Source organism: Ursus maritimus, unplaced genomic scaffold (genome assembly GCF_017311325.1).
Source record: "Ursus maritimus isolate PB19 unplaced genomic scaffold, ASM1731132v1 scaffold_34, whole genome shotgun sequence".
NCBI lineage: Eukaryota > Metazoa > Chordata > Mammalia > Carnivora > Ursidae > Ursus > Ursus maritimus.
In genome coordinates, this window is record NW_024426008.1 from 16,037,102 (window position 1) to 16,055,822 (window position 18,721).

The 18,721-nt window shown below is 44.2% G+C and overlaps 1 long non-coding RNA gene across 1 annotated transcript; it reads left to right on the forward strand.

Annotated features, from left to right (window-relative positions):
- The first annotated feature begins 3,014 nt into the window (after positions 1-3,014).
- Positions 3,015-12,452, forward strand: LOC103663258. Its single transcript, XR_568737.2, has 4 exons — positions 3,015-3,073; positions 3,590-3,826; positions 6,773-6,951; positions 11,301-12,452. It is a non-coding gene; the product is annotated as an uncharacterized LOC103663258 (long non-coding RNA).
- The last annotated feature ends 6,269 nt before the right edge of the window (positions 12,453-18,721 follow it).

Consider the following 18,721-nt stretch of genomic DNA (forward strand, 5'->3'; position numbering starts at 1 on the left):
CAAAAATCACCAGTACCATGTGGAAAGGGAAAAATAAGCATTCTCTTGTTTCTTCTCTGCTCTCACCCTCCTTCTGCCTCTTTCCCACATAGCAGCTACAATGACCCATTATAAAATATGTCAGATCATGATACTGCCCTTCTGAAAGCCTCCTTCTGGTGGCTTCTCACAGCTCTTAGAAGACAATTCAAAGCCTCTCCTGTGGCTGCCAAGCCTTTACGTGGTTTGACACCAGCTTACCTCCTGGACTTAGCTCCACCATCTCCCCTGTTCACCTCCCTCCAACCGCAGTGGCCTCCTAGCTGTTTCTAACACATGGAGCACATTCCCTCTCCAGGGCTTTTGCATTTCCTGTTCTGTTTTCCTGGAAAACTCTTCCCCCAGATGCTTACATGGCTTGCTCCTTCACTCCATTCTGGCATCTGTTCAAGTGTCTTTTTCTCAGCCAAGCCTTCCCTAACTCTCCTCTGTCATAAAACCTTCCCATTGCTCTTTTTCTCTTTCCCCTATGGTATTTTTCTTTCTGGCACTTATTACATTGTGACATTATATCATATAATTGCTTGTTTACTTGTTTATTGTCTTCCTCCCCCACCTCAACAAGAAAGCACGTTCCACGTGGCAGGCTTTGTTTGTTCCTTGGTATGTCTCCAGCTCCTGGAACAAGGCCTGGCATACAGTGGAAACTCAATATAGATTTGTTTAATAAATAAATGCATGCTCAGTTGTCTTTCTTTTTCTTTGCGAGGAATCATGGACTCTTGTCGTTAATTCACCACTTGGAACTGTGGTGAATTATTTGTTTTGAAAGGCATTGTTTTAACTCAAAGTATTAACCAGAAAAATATACTAACTTCCATCCCTTTCCATTCTAATTTTAAGTGCCTGTTTGCTGCAGCTCCATTCAAGGTAGCAAGATCCCCTATGTCAAATAGAAATACCAGGGCTTGATCTCTAAAGCTTTTATGGTCTGTTCTGCCTGTCATTGCCAGGTCCAGTCCTCTCTTGCTGCAGTTTAACCTGGGAGTTCTTAACATGGACATGGTGAGTCTCAACGAAAGTAATGGGTGGGATTCAGGGACCTCAAGAATCTCCGGAAATAGAGCCAGAATTGGGTGTACATATTTCTGGATTATGCAGAAATCTCCTCCAGAGGTTAATAATTCATCAAATAGTAGTGGTTATCACTCTTCCCCATGCTTTCATCCACTCCTTGTTGCTCTTTATAGGGCAGAGATTGGAGGAGTAGCAGAGGCTGAACTTCTCCCTTCTCTTCCTTAGAAGGGTGTAATAACCTGAGAAAAGTACAGTCACTGGGAAAGTTGACTATAAATACTAAAGAATGAAAACCTAGATCAATCTAGCTGTTCAACTCTCTTCCCAGCTGCCTCCAGTTCTTTATGGAATGGTATGCCATGTACATTCACACATATTGAAGTCTGTTCGTCCATCCATCTGTTCATCCATCTTTCCATCCACCCATCCATCCGACTGTCCGTCCATCCATCTGCCCATTCATCCATCCACACATCTGTCCATCCACCCATCTGTCCATCTATCCATCCACCCATCCATTCACCTACCTGTCAGTCCATCTATTCATCCATCCATCCATCCATCCATCCATCCACCCATCCACCCATCCATCCACCCATCCACCCATCCATCCACCCATCCATCCAAAAAATTTCCCACAGCATGTCATTGTCAAATGAGTGAGACATACTCTGCTTTTTCTTCTTTTCTTTTCCCTTTCTTTCTTTCTTTCTTTCTTTCTTTCTTTCTTTCTTTCTTCCTTCTTTCCTCCCTCCCTCCCTCCCTCCCTCCCTCCCTCTCTCTCTCTCCCTTTCTTTCTTTCTTTCTTTCTTTCTTTCTTTCTTTCTTTCTTTCTTTCTTTCTTTCCTTTCTGATCCCAGTGACATAATGCCACTTACAAATACACTGTTGGTATGTCTTTCTTCCATGTTACCTTTAGTGCAATTCTAATCTTGGATATTAAGAATAATGTCTCCAGCCAGTAATGATTCCATAGCATTGTTCCACATGCTTTGGGACATGGTTAATATTCACTGGTCAAAGTGGAAATGAAAAGAAGATACTTGTTTCTTCTTGGAATGAAAGTAACTTTATTTTTCCTGTTTAATGAAGTAATGATTGATATAAAATTCACACTTTACTAAAGATAAAATAGTCAATTGAAATCAATTCTAGTCTTGCCTGGAGGCCATCCATCACTAGTGATATTTTGGTATGTTTATTTTCATTTTTTTCAGTTCCCACACACACCTATATGCATTTAGTTAGAAAAGGGTGGATTATACTGAAGATGATATTTTGGAGTTTGCTTTGCCATTTCATATATAATGGGCGTGTTTTATTAAATATACATTTGCGTTATTATTTTATGGCTATAGAGAGTTTCATATATTGACAAAAACAATTTTTAAAATCCTCATAATAAAAATTATTTTTAAAATTTTATTTTTATTATTTTTTAAAGTAGGCTGCACGCCAAACTTGGGGCTTGAACTCATGAACCTGACATCAGGCGTCACATCCTCTACCGACTGAGCCAGCCAGGCAACCCTCCCCCCCAAATTTTTAAAAATAACTTCTGAAAAATTTGCCTAATGAAAGAAAAACCCTCCCATTGATGGGCATTGGGATCATTCCCTCCCCCCATTATTATAAACAGTATTGGGGAAACATCCTTGTAAAAATACCCATATACACTTGTCTGAATATTTCTGTAGGATATAGTCTGGGTTTTGGTGTTTTTTTTTTCTGTAAAATATCAGTTGCTTGGATAATCTCTAAGGTTACTTCTATCGCAGAATCCACATTGTGGAAGATATCTTAAGCTGTAGTTTGATTTTCTTATTTTTGTATAAACATACCTTACATGTCCCAGATAAAAAAAGATGTATGCAATTTTTTAAGGCTTTTGTTTGTTTGCTGTTTTTTGTTTTGTTTTTTAAAGTAGCCTTCATGCCCAACCTGGTGCTTGAACTCATGACCCTGAGATCAAGAGTCACATGCTCCACCAACTGAGCCAGCCAGGCACTCCTGTTTGGTATGTATGTATGTGTGTATGTATGTATTTAAAGATTTTATTTATTTATTTATTTATTTATTTATTTATTTATTTATTTATTGAGAGAGAGAGAGAGCATGAGCAGGGGGAGAGGCAGAGGGAGGAAGAAGCACATTCTCTGCTGAGCAGGGAGCCTGATGCTTGATCCCAGTCCCCTGGGATCATGACCTGAACTGAAGGCAGACACTTAACCAACTGAGCCACCCAGGTGCCCCTTTTTTAAAGTAAAAAAATAATAATAATTAAAATAAAAGAAACCCAAATTTTTAGAGATCATTAGAGATTCCCTTAGTAGTATGTTTTATTGCTAAATTATTACAGTCACCAGTTAATCTTTTCACCTAGTTTAAACCTGATATTGTTGTAAATTTATTTAACTAATTTCATTTATCAGTGAGGCCTCTCTGTATCCTCTCTGGGAGAATAAAGTTCTTTATATATACTTTCAAGGTTTAACAGTTCAATTTTTCTTTTCTCCTGTAAATGTAATTCTAGGTCTTGAAGAAGAGAGGAGATGAATTGGTAAAATTCTTGGAATTATAAAGAGCGTTAGTAGGTTTTCTGCCTAAATTAAGGGAAATTATACACAACAACTGGACTATACTCTTCATTGTTCATGTCACGAAAGACAGAGGAAGGCTAACCGGCTGTTCTAGATTAAGACGAACTAAAGAGAGGCACCAGCCAAATGCAATACATGATCAAAGGTTTGATCCTGAATTCTGGATTGGGGTAAGATACCGTAAAGGACATTGTTGGGCCAGTTGGCAAAGTTTGAATAGGGACTGTATATGCTAAAAATTCCTGAATTTAGTTGTGTTGTTATGTAAAAAAGTCCCCGTTCCCATGAGATACACGCTGAAGTATTTAGGGGTAAAAGGGAATGACTGCTGTTTATTTTCAAATGGTCCAGAAAAAATACATACAACTGTGTAGATAGAAAGAGAGTGGTGAGCAAACATGGCAATGTGTTAACACTTGATGCATCAGGGTGAAGGGTCCACAGGAGTCCTTATACCATTCTTGCAACTCCTGTAAGTTTGGATGGTTTCAAAATGAAACGCAAAAGGGAAAAAAATAATCCATCAGAGCACCATTTTCTTTTCTTTTAAGAGGAACTTTTTCACATTCTATGTATTAGGCTCCTGTTTGTAATCTGCAGGGTGTGATCAAAGACAATTATAGCTGTAAAATTTTAGTCAAATGTTAAGATGAAGTCTCTTCCTGCATTTATGTTTCACACCAAATTTTCTTTTTCTTTTTAAGTTTATTTATTTATTTAAGTAATCTCTACCCCTGATGTGGGGCTCGAACTTATGACCTTGAGATCAAGAGTCACTCACTCCTCCAACTGAGCCAGCCAGGTGTCCCACCCATCAAATTTTCTATACACTGAAAGGCAGTCAAGGAGAATGTCAAAATACAAAAAAAAATTAAAAAGACAAAGACGCTTAACTGTAAAAGGAAGAATGAGTCACTGTTTTTCTCAGCAGTTTTTTTAACTTACTATGAAAAACTTAAACCTCAAGAAAAATAGAATAGTAAAATAAACACCTATATGTATATCCATAACCTAGAGTTAACAGTTGTCAGCATATTGTCACATATGCTCTATTATTATTTTTTGCTAACATATTTCATTTATGTATTAGTTTTTTGCTAACATATTTTATTTTTTTAGATTTTATTTATGATTTGTCAGAGAGAGAGAGCACAAACAGGGGGAGTGGCAGGCAGAAGGAGAAGCAGGCTCCCTGATGAGCAAGGATTCCCTTGTGGGACTCAGTCCCAAAACCCTGGGATCATGACCTGAGCCCAAGGCAGACACTTAACCTACTGAGCCACCAGGGCGTCCCAGTAATATATTTTAAAGATGTCATGAGGAAGCTCTAAAAACAAGAACATTTTTCTTTATAAGTACAATACCATCATCATCCCTGCCAAGATTAACAATAATTCCTTAATGTTACCTAATGCCTAGTCTATATTCAAAATTTCGCATTTGATCCCAAATGTGCCTTTCATTGATTCATTCAAATCAGGATCCCATCAAGGACCATAGATTGCACTTAGTGTGTATTTTAAGTCTCTTTTCATCTAAAACTGACTTCTTCCTTTCTCTGGGTGGTAACTTTTTTCCTCTTGTGACCAGTAAATATAATGGAGGGGGGGGGGATGATGAATAAGGAGTTTGAATAGTGCCGAGTCTTTATAGATTACATGGGCTCATCATACAGAAGTATTTAATTTAAAAACCAGGGATGCTTTTATCTCTTGGAGACAAAGTGGGTACCGTTTTGAGTAGTTTACCATCTCCTTGAGCCTCACTGTTCTCATCTGTATAATGCGGATGATCACCCTTGTTCTGTCTCTTGCACAGGTGTGTTAGGAGGGTCAAACAAGACAGAGCGTGTGAAAGCATTCTCTTCACGAATACGCACGTGTCAGTCAGCACGGCTTTATTATTTTCTCCAGCAGACTGAGCTAGCATGAGACTTTAAATGCAGTTCAAGGCAGGGGGGACAAAGGAAGAAAAGTTCTGTTATGACCCGTTCATTCTCTGTTCCCCTTTCCCCTCAAAGTCCAAACCCCAAGCCTAAATCCACGGTAATAACCTTTAAAACCAAAGTTGGAACTCTGGGCGGTGGGTTCCCCGCTCCCCCTCTGAGCAGCTGCGGGGCAAGGAAGCGAGCGGCGGCGGGCGGAGCGCGGCTGGGGCAGCAGGGCGCTGCTGGCACAAACAGCCGGGCCCTCGGCCCTCGCACCCACGCCCTTTCCGCCCTCCGTGCGTCAGCGCCCCAGCTCCGCGCTGCTGACAGTGTTATTTCCTGTGGCAACCCAAGTGCAGAGGATGGGAGGGTGAGTGGCGGTGCTGTCGCACTGGTGACACCTAGGGTCTGGCTCCGGGAAACGCCTTCGCTTCGCTGCCTGGCCTTGACCTGCCAGCTGTTCTGTGGGTCTGAGCAGCCCCTGTCCGAGGGGCGCTGTTGGAACGTGGGACGCGCTGCGCCTGGGGTCGCCCCTCGTGCGGCCATCTACTGCTTCTCCTGTGAAACTGAGCTCTTCTGTCTGTCGTGGTCGAAGCCCTTTAGCTGTTCACACGAGACAGACTTTAGGGGCCATGGGATCTCTGTGCTGCAAGGGACGTCAAGGTCATGGACTCCAGCACGCGACCACTAAAAGTGAAATGTTCTTCACACTATTGCTTACAGGCAGTTAATGAAGTGGTTAAGGGCAGGACTTCTGGGTTGAAATTTCTGGCACCTTCTAGTGGTTATCCTGTCACACAAACCACTTAGCTGCTCCTTAGTTCCCTCATCTGTAAAAATGTGGCTAACAGTATCTACCTCATAGGGTTGGGAGGATCAGCAGAATTCATAAATATCTATAATCACACACAGCAGTTCCTGGCGCGTCGGAAGCATTATGTAAGTGTTGCTGTTTGCACGTAGCTGGGTAGCCTCTGCATAAGCACCTCCAGAGATGGAGAACTCCCCAGCTTATGAAGCAAGCCGTTGAACCGTTGGTCCGTTTCAGCTATCATAGGCAGCTCCTTATATTTTACCGACTGGGGGCAGTGCCAGAATATATCGGGTCCTGTGGGAGACGTTTTGCATCTAGTGTGTTCTATCTCTGTGGAATTATTTATCTCCAATTTTGTTGATTTACATGTGACAGAATTGAAGACCAGAGGATTTGGGAAGCTTGCCTAGAGTCAAACCGTGATTAAATGTTCCAGTCAGAATTTGAACTTGGTCCTCTCGGGCTCCAGTACCTTCAAAAATCGGAAGATAACTCATTTTTCCATAGAGACTTCAGTTTCTCACAGTGGTTGGCACATCATAAATCCTCAAATGGTAGGAATTATCATTAATTTATATTAATACTTTATACGTTGCCATGCCCTTTTGAACCATCCGTTCCTTCTTCTTTTTTTTTGCCCTCTTGCCGTGGCGTGCCGCTTACAGCCTTTTTCCTTTGCTTGATTTTACCTGTTTAAAATGTCAGTAGAGTGGTCTTGCCTCTGGACACCTGTGTCCCACAGAAACAATGAGAAACATTTGACGAGGGTCCCCTTTGAAGTTACTTTCACCTATAGTACAGAAACTTTCAAAGCCAGAATTCAGTCCCTTAGTGGTTCTGAGAAGAACTTCTCTTACTGCATATTCTCTAGATGATGCTTCTTCCTGAAGACTCAGCATAATTGTATGTCAGTCATTTCTTGTAGCCCTCCATCAGGTGCTTCATGGTAGCCTCTTCGTACACATGTCAGGATGGAGTGCTTCTGAGGCCATCTGTGCCATTTTGGAAAGCTATTCATTCATTCATTCATTCAACAACTATTTATTGGGAGCTGAGAGCTGTTGCCAAGCACTGAGCTGGGAAATGGAGCTACACTGGAAAGTATAAACAGCAACTTCTTCATAAGGTTGAACCAAATTCTGCATCCCTTGATTTTTTACCTATTGATAGTGCTTCTGCCCCCTGAGCAACAGAACAACATTAATTTCTGGTCCTCATGATAACCCTTCCTATACTTGAAGATAGTTTCTGGTTGCCTGTGTAAGATTTTTTTTTCTACAAGCTTTCCTTGTAAAGATACTATTTTCTTTAATATTGGGAGGTGACCCAAAGGTGATGAAAAAAGTGGGTCTTATATACTTTCCTGAGCCTCAGTTTTGCTACTGTGAAATGAGGATAATTGTACACAACAGTGGTTGAAAATCTGAGAGACTGTGTTACTTGTCTGAAATACACTAAGTATATGTGTGTATTAGTGTATATTAACATTAAGGGGCGCCGCAGTGGCTCAGTCGGTTAAGCGTCTACCTTCCGCTCAGGTCATGATCTCAGGGTCCTGGGATTGAGCCCCACATCAGGCTCCCTGCTCAGCAGGGAGTCTGCTTCTCCCTCTCCCTCTGCCATTCCCCCTGCTTGTGCTCTCTCTTTCTGTCAAATAAATAAAATCTTAAAAAAAAATAACATTAAATAAATTTATTTTTATTTTTTAAAGATTTTTATTTATTTGAGAGAGAGAGAGAGCATGAGTGGGGGAGGAGCAGAGGGAGAAAGACAAGCAGACTCTGAATTGAGCACGGAGCCCGAGGCAGGACTGGATCCCACGACCCTGGGATCATGACTTGAGCTGAAATCCAGTCAGACATTTAACTGACTGAGCCACCCAGGTGCCCCAGTAACATTAAATAACTTTAACCGAATGCATATATGTACCAGGTGCTCTTCTAAATGCTTCACATTTTTCAACTCATATACTGTCATAATAACTCTGTAGGGGTGTGTACTAAGATTAGTCCCATTTTACAGATAAGGAAACGGAGACCCAGAGAGCTGAAGTAAGTCACCCAAAGGCACACGCAAGTAGGTGCTATTGCTGAGAGTTGATCTGAAACAGTGTGGCTCTAGGAGCCTTGCTTATTAAGTGTCTCTCATTGGTAGCCATTTTTGTATCAGTGAGACAGAGAGAGGAACAAGACTTGAACGGTTCAGAAGGTGAACAGGAGCTTACTGACTGAACTTAGAGCCCGATCTTTGACCTGTGGTATCACCTACTGCTTTAAATAATTTCCTACAGTTTGAAATTCAGTCTCTCAGGTTCACAGTCTGGCCTCAGAGGGGGCTTCCTCTCCTCTGACAGCAGTGCCCCCTCTCTTCAGCCCCCTCCTCCCACGTGCTGCTTCTCTCTGTCCCTCATTGTGTGGTTCTTGCCCGCAGATACTAGTTTTTTTTCCTCAGCACGTCCGTTGTTACTTTCTTACACTGGTTCAAGCTGTAGCTTACAAACGTTTTTTCATTTAAGTGCGGTTGTCTTGGTATAGTTTACTTTCTAGCTATTGACCACCCTACATCAGTCTGCTAAACTGGGAAATCATACGTTCAACTCAAATCACAAACAAAGGGGTAATTTCCTTAACCTATACAGAGCTTTTACAAATCAATGACAAGGACAACAGCCCAGTAGAAAAACAAGCAAAGGGTATGAATAGACAAGTCACAGAAGAGGAACTACAGATGACTCTCGTATATGTGAAAGGACCCTCATCCTTGATTATGATTAGACAAATACATGCCAAAGGGATGGTATTTTTTCCTATGGCAAAGATAGGTGCATATCTATATCTATGTCTGTATTTATATCTATTTATCTACATATGTGCTGATATATGCTGCTGGTGAGAGATATTCTCATGATTGATCTTGGGAAAATACACGGGCATAGCCTCTACGAAAGACTGACAATTATTTATCAAAGTCATAAATACATACACCTTTCATGTAGATCCACATTTCTCTGTCTCTCTTTTTTAAGATTTTATTTATTTATTTGACAGAGAGAGAGACAGCCAGTGAGAGAGGGAACACAAGCAGGGGGAGTGGGAGAGGAAGAAGCAGGGTCCCAGCCGAGGAGCCTGATGGGGGGCTCGATCCTAGGACTCTGAGATCATGCCCTGAGCCGAAGGCAGAGGCTTAACGACTGAGCCACCCAGGCGCCCCTATAATGTATTTTTCTTTTCAAATTTTTGTTCTCAGAGTTAACATCCTTTAGATCTTAACTACCACTGTCTTTGTATTCCCTGACCACATGATCTTAAATACCCCTTCCCCCACCTCAACCCCCAAAACTTGTGCAAATGCTTTTGAAGCCTCTGCTTACATCACTCCACCATTGTTGCATTGGCCAAAGCAAGTCACATGGCCAAGTCCAGAGCTAGTGTGGGAAGGGACCTCACAAGAGCATGGATACTGGGAGCATGGGTTATTGAGGGCCATCAATGTCTTCTGTCCCACTCATCATTCATAATTCTGTTTATGTCCTTTAGAGAATTTATCACAATCCGTATTATCATTTGCTTACTGGTTTACTTGTCAATTTCCTTTGATGAGAGAGAGGAACTCCTACAGAAGTGTATTGGCCGTATTGTCTTACCGCCAGAATCTGTCAGTGTTTGGCACATTGGCCAACAATAAATATTTGTTGAATAAATAACTGAGCTCTGAGTTTCCTAAGCTGTATTCAGCTCATTTACACAAGAAAACCTGTGTTGATGTGATCATGGAAAGGGCTGAAATTCCTCTCTCCATTTTTAAGCACTTATAGTACATTTTTATTTATTTGTTAATTTTTAGACTAATCTCTACACCCAGTGTGGGGCTTGAACTCATGACCCCACGTCCTCCACCAACTGAGCCATCCAGCATCCCCCCACCTTAGTAGTGCATTTTAACAGTTTTCTGAAAACAATGCCTCCATTTAAAGTTGCAGTAATTTCTTACATCCAAATGGAACATAAAATCAGATTTTTCTACTTTTGTCATTTCTCCATTGTACTCTCAGAAACTTGGGAAATATTTGATGACCTTTGTTAGTTTATAATATTTCAAGATGTAATCTTTTTACTGTGGCAACGTAAAATTTACCATTTTTAAGTGTCAGTTTCAATGGTATTAAACATATTCCTATTGTACAACCACCGCCGCCAGTCATCTTTGCAACTTTTTCATCTTCCCAAACTGAAACTCTGTATCTACTAAAGATGAACAATGCCGCTCTCCTCTAGCCCCTGGCAACCACCATTCTACTTTCTGTCCTTGTGAATTTGATTACTCTAGGCGCCTCATGTAAGTGGAATCATACGGTCTTTGTCCTTTGCCTCAAGTAATCTTGATTGTCTTTCAAAATAGTTTCATGTTCATTTCTTTATTTTTATTTTACTTTTATTTTTTAAAGATTTTATTTATTCATTTGAGAGAGAGAGAGACAGCCAGCGAGAGAGGGAACAAACACAAGCAGGGGGAGTGGGAGAGGAAGAAGCAGGCTCCCAGTGGAGGAGCCTGATGCAGGGCTCGATCCCAGAATGCTGGGATCAGGCCCTGAGCCGAAGGCAGATGCTTAACGACTGAGCCACCCAGGCGTCCCTCACATTCATTTCTTTAGAGAGGAAAGTGGACATATCGCAGAAGAGATTTGTAGAATTGCGGTAGACTGAGAGTAACTTCTAACAAGTTCTTCACTGCGGACTTTCAAATCATTGGTGACTTCAAGTTTCCTGAACAGCTGTTTTGTCATCCAGATGCCCCTGAGACTGTAGGGATCTATTTTTTTTTTTTTTTTTTATTCTATGTTAGTTTTTAATTGTAACTATGGGAAATTCAGAGAGCTTTTTTTTTTTTTTTTTTTTGCATGGAGCTTAATCTGGAGTCTGAACTCCTGACTTTGAGATCAAGACTTGAGCTGAGATCCAGAGCTGGACGCTTGACCATCTTGAGCCACTGAGGTGTCCCTGCAGGGACCTTTTATACAATATACTTTGGGGAATTTGACAGCTATGAATTTATGCAGGTAAGGTGCTCCTAATTTTGCTTCTCCTTTCTAATTCTGCTTCTTTGATGAATACACAGGATTCTTAATCTTTCAGGGTACAGTGGGCTTATGCTTCTTTGTTGGTAGCCTGGAAGGGAGGAACAGGAAGGAAGGGATAAAACCCAGGAGATAATGCATGACTTCGGGATGTCGGTATTATTTATTTATTTTATTAAAAAAACTTTTTAAAAAAAATTTTTATTTTTTAGTAGGCGGTATGCCCAACATGGGCCTTGAACTTACAACCCCTAAATCAAGAGTCACATGCTCCACACACTGAGCTGGCCAGGTGCCCCAGAATGTTGGTGTTATTTTAAATTATGTAGTTTATGCATAATCAACTTTCTCAATTCTTGTGCTAATTTGTTACTTAAAATCTCTCAGTACACATCCATTTGTGAATATAACAAAAAGATAATACATTTCTCATGTGTATTTCTTCAGTTTGCATTTATCATCTAATCCTCATACAGCAAACCTATAAGATAATGGTGAAAATACTGCATATACCTTAGACATGGTAAAAGAAAATCTTCATACAAAATACGTTATAGGAGCAGCTTTATTCTAGCTGAGTGACCTCAGACAACCTACTTCCCTTCTCAGGGACAGTGTCTTTGGTTGTGAAAGACATTCTAGGTGTTGGTTCACCACCAACAAAGCAAAACCACTTATATAGAGATAGTATATAACTTAAATTGATTTTGTGCATATTTTATATATATTGCATAGGAATCAGAATGGAATGTCACTTTTTAAGAGTAGAAGGCTGTGTTTTCAGATGAGAAAAAGACAAGAGGTTTCATTCCTACTTACCCAACAGATCTAGGAGGCTGATAAATAAATAAATATTTCTTCTCTCTCTGAAAAGACTGTGTCAGAGTTTTAGCTGTATCAGAATTGCTTACATCATACTTTAAAGCAAGGATCCAGAGAGTTTAACTGGAAACATACAGTCTTCACGACAAGCTGATGAAGTGTGAGAATGAGGTTGGTTGGATGCAAGGACATAAAGAAAGAAAAGATGGTTTTGTAGACACTCAGCTGGACCCCAGTGGAGAAAGGTCACACTAACATTCCGTAATGTTATTGCATTCGGTCAATGGGGGAAAATTCTTCTAAGACTTTTAATTAAGGTGAGGGTGGCAAACAGCATATCAACACCTTCCTGGAGGAGCATTAGTCACCTGGAGAATCATTTCCACACCCAAACACCAAATATAGCCAGGAACAAGGATGAACAGAAAAACGAGATTTGAAAATGATGTGTTCAGACCCTTATAGAATGAAACACTGTTTGTAGGAATTAATTTCTAATAGCCTGGTGGTGGTGGGGGGGAAAGAGAGGGGAAGGGTGGCTGGTAGTCAAGGGAGGTTATGCCTGCAAAGGCTTTGGAGCTGGAGCGTAGGAAGCAAGGAGGGGCATTAAAACACTGACCGCTGAGGTGTACAAGTTCTTTCCAGGTCATGGTGTTTGATCCTCTCCCCTCTACTGAAGGGCTCTGTGGACTCCTTTGTCATCAATACTGCCCTAGACCCTTAGGATTTAAAAACAAATGAGGGTTGGGTGCCTGACTGGCTCGGTCAGAAGAGCATGCGATCTTGATCTCAGGGTGGTGAGTTCGAGTCCCACGTTGGGTGTAGAGATTACATACATACATAAATAAATAAATAAATTTATTTATTTATTTATTTAAAAAATGAGGCTCCATCTTGAATCTGATTCTTCAGGTGTCCAGTCTGCCAGCTGCAAGGAAGCAGGCAGGATGGGGATGGCTGGGGATAAGAAGTACTTAACCATCACGACATGGTGCTGGTAGGGTGTAACAGATGTGTGTATAGAGCCATTGGAGCTGAGGGGAGGCCCTGACTGACCCTAGAATGTTCACAAAGAGGGTCACATTTGATCTAGTTTTCAGGAGGTAAAGGGACAGTGGTAAGTGTGGGAAGGGATGCGCCAGCCAGGAGAACTGGCATTTCAGAGAGATGGGGAAAGGATGTGTGTACAGAGCCAGAAAGGCTGAAAGAATAAGGCATGTTGGAGTGTGGCCATTGTTCCTCACCATTAAAAAGAAAGTTCCAGCTTCCTTTAGATCGTGTTCACTGTATGTTTTCATGGCCTTGACCTCCAGCCTGTATCTTAGAGCACTCAGTTTCCAATCCCCACCAAAAAAGTCATTGTGAGTGTAACCTGATATAAGATTCTAATTTAGCCAATCATGGAAGGCTAAAGAAGAGAGGGCCGGAGGCACTGAGTGCTTATGAAGTGTGTGGCTACGCCCTTTATAGCATTATCATAGTTAGCCCTCATAACAACTGCATGGACTAGGTACTATCATTCATTCATTTATTCATTCATTCATCCATTCAAAGTAAGCTCTATGCCAAATGTGGGCCTCGAACTTACAACTCCAAGATCAAGAGTCACATGCTCTATTCACTGAGCCAACCAGGTGCCCCTATTCCCGTTTTTTTAAAGGATTTTATTTATTTGAGGGAGAGAGTGTGAGCATGCAAGTGGGGGGAGCAGCAGAGGGGGAAGTAGTGGGAGAAGGAGACTCCCCACTGAGCAGGGAGCCCAGTGCGGGACTCAATCCCAGGACCCTGAGATCATGACCTGAGCTGAAGGCAGATGCTTAACTGACTGAGCAGGCCAGGTGCCCTGCCCCTATTTCCTTTTTTTTTTTTTTTTAAGATTTTATTTATTTATTCAACAGAGATAGAGACAGCCAGCGAGAGAGGGAACACAAGCAGGGGGAGTGGGAGAGGAAGAAGCAGGCTCATAGCGGAGAAGCCTGATGTGGGGCTCGATCCCATAACGCTGGGATCACGCCATGAGCCGAAGGCAGACGCTTAACCGCTGTGCCACCCAGGCGCCCCTCCTATTCCCATTTTTAAATGAAGACATAGGCACAGAGAGGCTGGGCATCTTGTCTGAAGTTATCCTGCAGGGATGGTTCTAACGCAGGCAGTGTGACGGAAGGGCCTCCACTCTTAGCCAAGGTGCTATTCTGCCTCAAGACTGTGAGCACTGCCACCACCAGGACAACAAACAACAAGGCATAATATGAGCATCTCACTTATCCTGGGGCTTTCCCTCCTCATCTGGAAAGGACAGAAAAACAGTGAGGGAGTAGGTGACTACCTACTTGTACTAGACTACCAGATCTGCCTTCAAGGGAGGACCAGTTCTGAGGGTTATTCATAGCCAGCCCTCTCCAGGACTGCCTAGGTCTGCCTGGGCTGCTGAGCTGCCTTTCCCAAGGTCATGCCACTTGCCAGGATGCACCACATCCAATGACCAGTTCAGGGGGCTATGTAAAGGTCCGGCGTCTAGGGGCAGTAATTCAGTAGGGCCATGCTGGCTCCTGTGCCTCCAGGGGAGGTTGGCTGAGCCCGTTGCTGGTTTCACATGGCAGCTCAACTTTTCCCTCTGTCCCATCCTGCTTCCTGTCCCTCCCTGCAAAGGTATTGACCTCATGGAGATTTTTTAATGAACACCTTGCCACTCTGTCTCAGAGCCTGCTTCCCTGGGAACCCAATCTGTAACAACATTAATTCCATTGACCAGAGAAGTCTGTGGCCTCTCACTTTGCGTCCAGTGTAACTTCCGTTCACATTACAGAACGTCCTCAGCTCACGTGGGTAAACCCACGATATGCTGAAAATATCATGTCAAAAATGCATTTAGGACACGTAACCTACCGAACATGATAGCTTAGCCTGGCTCAGCTTAAACGTGCTCAGAACACCCACATTACCCTACAGTTGGGCCAAATCATCTAACACAAAGCCTATTTTATAACGAAGTGTTGAATATCTCCTGTAATGTATTGAGTACTGTGCTGAAAGTGAAAAACAGAATGGTTGTCTGGGTACAGAATGGTTGTGAGTGTATCGGTTGTTGACCCCCGTGATCGCTGGGCTGACCGAGAGCTATGGGCTCCCTGTCTCTGCCAGGCATCACGAAAGAGTCTCATACCACTTCTGGCTGGACCAGGAAAAGATCCAACTTTGAAATTTGAAGTATAGTTTCTACTGAATGCGTTTCACATTTGCACCATCATAAAGCTGAACAATTAAGTCAAACCATCGGAAGCTGGGGACTGTCTGTATTCTCAAAACCATCTACCTTATTTTAAGAACCTTTGATTTTTTTATGTTTCCTGATAAACACCCAAGAACATAAGTTTATAAAATTCTCAAAGGTCAGCCACACAAGGATTCAATGCCCCCTTCTGTGTTGATAAACTTTATTTTTTTATTAAAAAATTCTTTTTTAAGATTTTATTTTTAAGTAATCCTTACACCCAACATGGGGGTTGAACTTACAACCCTGAGATCAAGAGTCGCATACTCTACTGACTGAGCCAGCCAGGCACCCGCAAAAGGCTTTATTTAGAGCAGTTTTAGGTTCACAACAATAATGAGCAGAAGGTACGGAGTCTCCTACACCCCCTGCCCACCCCACCCTCCAGGCACAATATCCCCATATATCCATGTCCATTTCTTTTGATTTTGGCAATAGGTATAGGCTATGGAAGTAAGACCTCTTTAAACCCAAAACTTTGATTAAAATAGTTTATGTGAGTTTTTAATTGTTATTTTTAATGTTTGAATGGTTGGCAGACTTGGTTCCAATAGGCTCTTGCTATGGCAGGCTCTCTAGACTTTCTGAATCCTAGTGTCCTTGTGTCTGCAGTTGGAATAACAATTTTTGGGAGAATTAAACTAGATAACATATTCAAACTCCAAGCAAAGTGCCTGCAACTTAACAAAGATTCAGAAAATGGGCATTTTAATGCAAAGTTGGCACTGCGCAGGCCAGAGGATGTATGTGTTTTCCATGGCTCCTGTAACACATTACTGTAAACTTGGTGGCTTAAAACAGCAGAAATGTATTCTCTCATGCTCCTGGAGTCCGGAAGTCTGAAATCACCCAGTGGGCAGGACCCCCCTCCTTCTGGAGGCTCTAGGGTAGAATCCTTCCTTGCCCCTTCTGGCTTCTGGCAGCTGCTGCCACTCCGTTCCTGTGGCTGCCTCTGCTTGCGTGCTCACATTGTCTTCCGACTGCCTCCCTTTTGTACGGATACATGCGATGGCACTTAGGGCCCACCCTGATAACCCAGGATCATCTCCCCAACTCAGGATCTTTAATTTAATCCCATCTGCAAAGACCCTGTTTCCGTATAAAGCAACACTTCTGGGTTCTAGTGATTAGGATCACAGGGTGACACATTTCCTATCCTGTCTTTATAAGGCATGGTCCTAAACATTTCACCTTTGATCACTAAAATAGTCCATTGTCCCTTCCTGTTTGTCATTCAAAACCATCTGTCTTTTTCTTTTCTTTTTTAAAAAGATTTTATTTATTTATTTGAGAGCGAGAAGGAGCAGGTAGGAGAGGCAGAGGGAGAAGGAGAAGCAGACTGCCCTTGCTGGGGAAGCCCCACATGGGGCTCCATCCCAGGACCGGGAGATCAGGGCCCCAGCTGAAGGCACCTGCATCTGCCTCACTCCAAGAACCTTCCTCCCTCTCCCAGAGGGACAGTGGCTCCCCAAGTTGGGTAGTTTCATTAAATTCTCAGCACTGGACCATGTTGCTATTGTGCAGGCATCTTTCCAAGGTCTTAATTAATTCGGGGATGTAGCACCGTTTCTCAAATTTACATACTCCAGGCACCTGTGATTCAGTAGGTTGTGTGAAGTTTGGGAATCCGAATTTTTCAAAGCTCCCCAGGGGATTCTTATCATCAGCCAAGATTTGGAAATTTTTTGATTTCTACAAACTCCTGCACCAGACTCGTGGAAATAGGGAATTCCCTTTCCCGCCTGCTGGGTGTGTTATTGTTACATGACTAAGGTTTTATTAAAAGGCGGGGGAGGGGGAGGAAGAGCGCCCCTGAAAAATGAACACCCCTATCTGTACAGTATTCACTGAAAGAGTTCCCTTTCGGGACAACTTCCAATTCCGGTTTAAACAGAGGATGACGACTGCCTGGATTTGGCAGTCCTGCTGCTGTCACTAGCTGGGGACCTCGTGGGTCTGACTGATGAAGCCCCGGCCGCGCCCTCGGCGGGAGCCAAGGCTTTTCCTCGATGGGGGCAGGTCCAGCGAGGGGCGGGGTGGTGGCGGCTGGGCTACTCCAGCCTGGGTGCGGGAGTCGGTAGAGAGGTCCATAGGCATCGGGGTGGGCGGGCTTGCTCAGAGCCACCCCTGCAAGCGGCAGCCAGTCCAGAGTGACGCGGGCAGGGGGCGTGGGGAAACAAAGTTATATTTATTCTGGCTGGAGAGCCGGGTGCAGGGCCCGTTCTGCGCTGCCAGAGGAGCTGTCCCGAGTCCGAGAGCGGGCTGTTTCTTCGGAAAGGGCTGAGAACCCAGCGCCCACGGTTGGCCAGGTGGGGGCGGCCGTGGTGCGCTGGCCGGACGCACAGAACATTTTCGCGAGTTATGGAAGTCCCTTTGGGGATGGCTCGGCTCAGAGTCTGGCTCTGGCGGGAGCGGTGAAGGCGCAGTGTCCAGCTCAGCCGTAGGGTGTTGGGGCGCAGTCAGGCTCAGCCGGGAGGCGATGGGGGCGCAGTGTCTGGCTCAGCCAGAACAGGATGGGGGAGAGCAGGCTCCACCGGGGAGTGATGGGGGCTCATTGTCAGGCTCGGTCGGGAGTGATGGGGGCTCACTGTCAGGTTCGGCCGGGGGGTGAGGCAGGCTTATTGTCAGGCTCGGCCTCGAGGTGCTGGGGGCGCCGGCTCAGGTTCAGGCTGGCCGGGTAGGAGTTTGCAGCCGCAGCCGGGGGGACGCGGTTCCCTGGCTCCGCGGCGGGAGGCGCTGAGCGCTGGGGTCCGGAGCTCCAGCGGAGCCGGGCGGCGGGAGGAGCCCAGCGCGGTCACCGCCTCCTCCGGCCGCAGGCTCCTCCTCTACCCCCGCCTCCTCCGTCTCGTCCGCCCGCCCGCCCAATCGGCAGCCCTCGGCCCAGCAGAGCCGGGCGGCTTGTCTGGCCGGCGGAGGCTGAGCGCGACCGTAGCGAGCCGCGGCGCCCGCCGACCAGGGACAAGCGCGACTCCCGGGACCCCCACTCTGCCCCGCGCTGCCGCCTCCTGCCATCGTCGCGGGGACGCTGGGGCGCGCGCCGCCAGGGCTGAGGTTCTCTTCCTCCCGGAGGGGAAAGAGCGGAGAAAGCCGAGCGGCTGCTCCAGGAGCGAGCGAGCCGAGGCCCCTGCCCCCGAGGCTCGGGGCTGGAGGAGGAGGA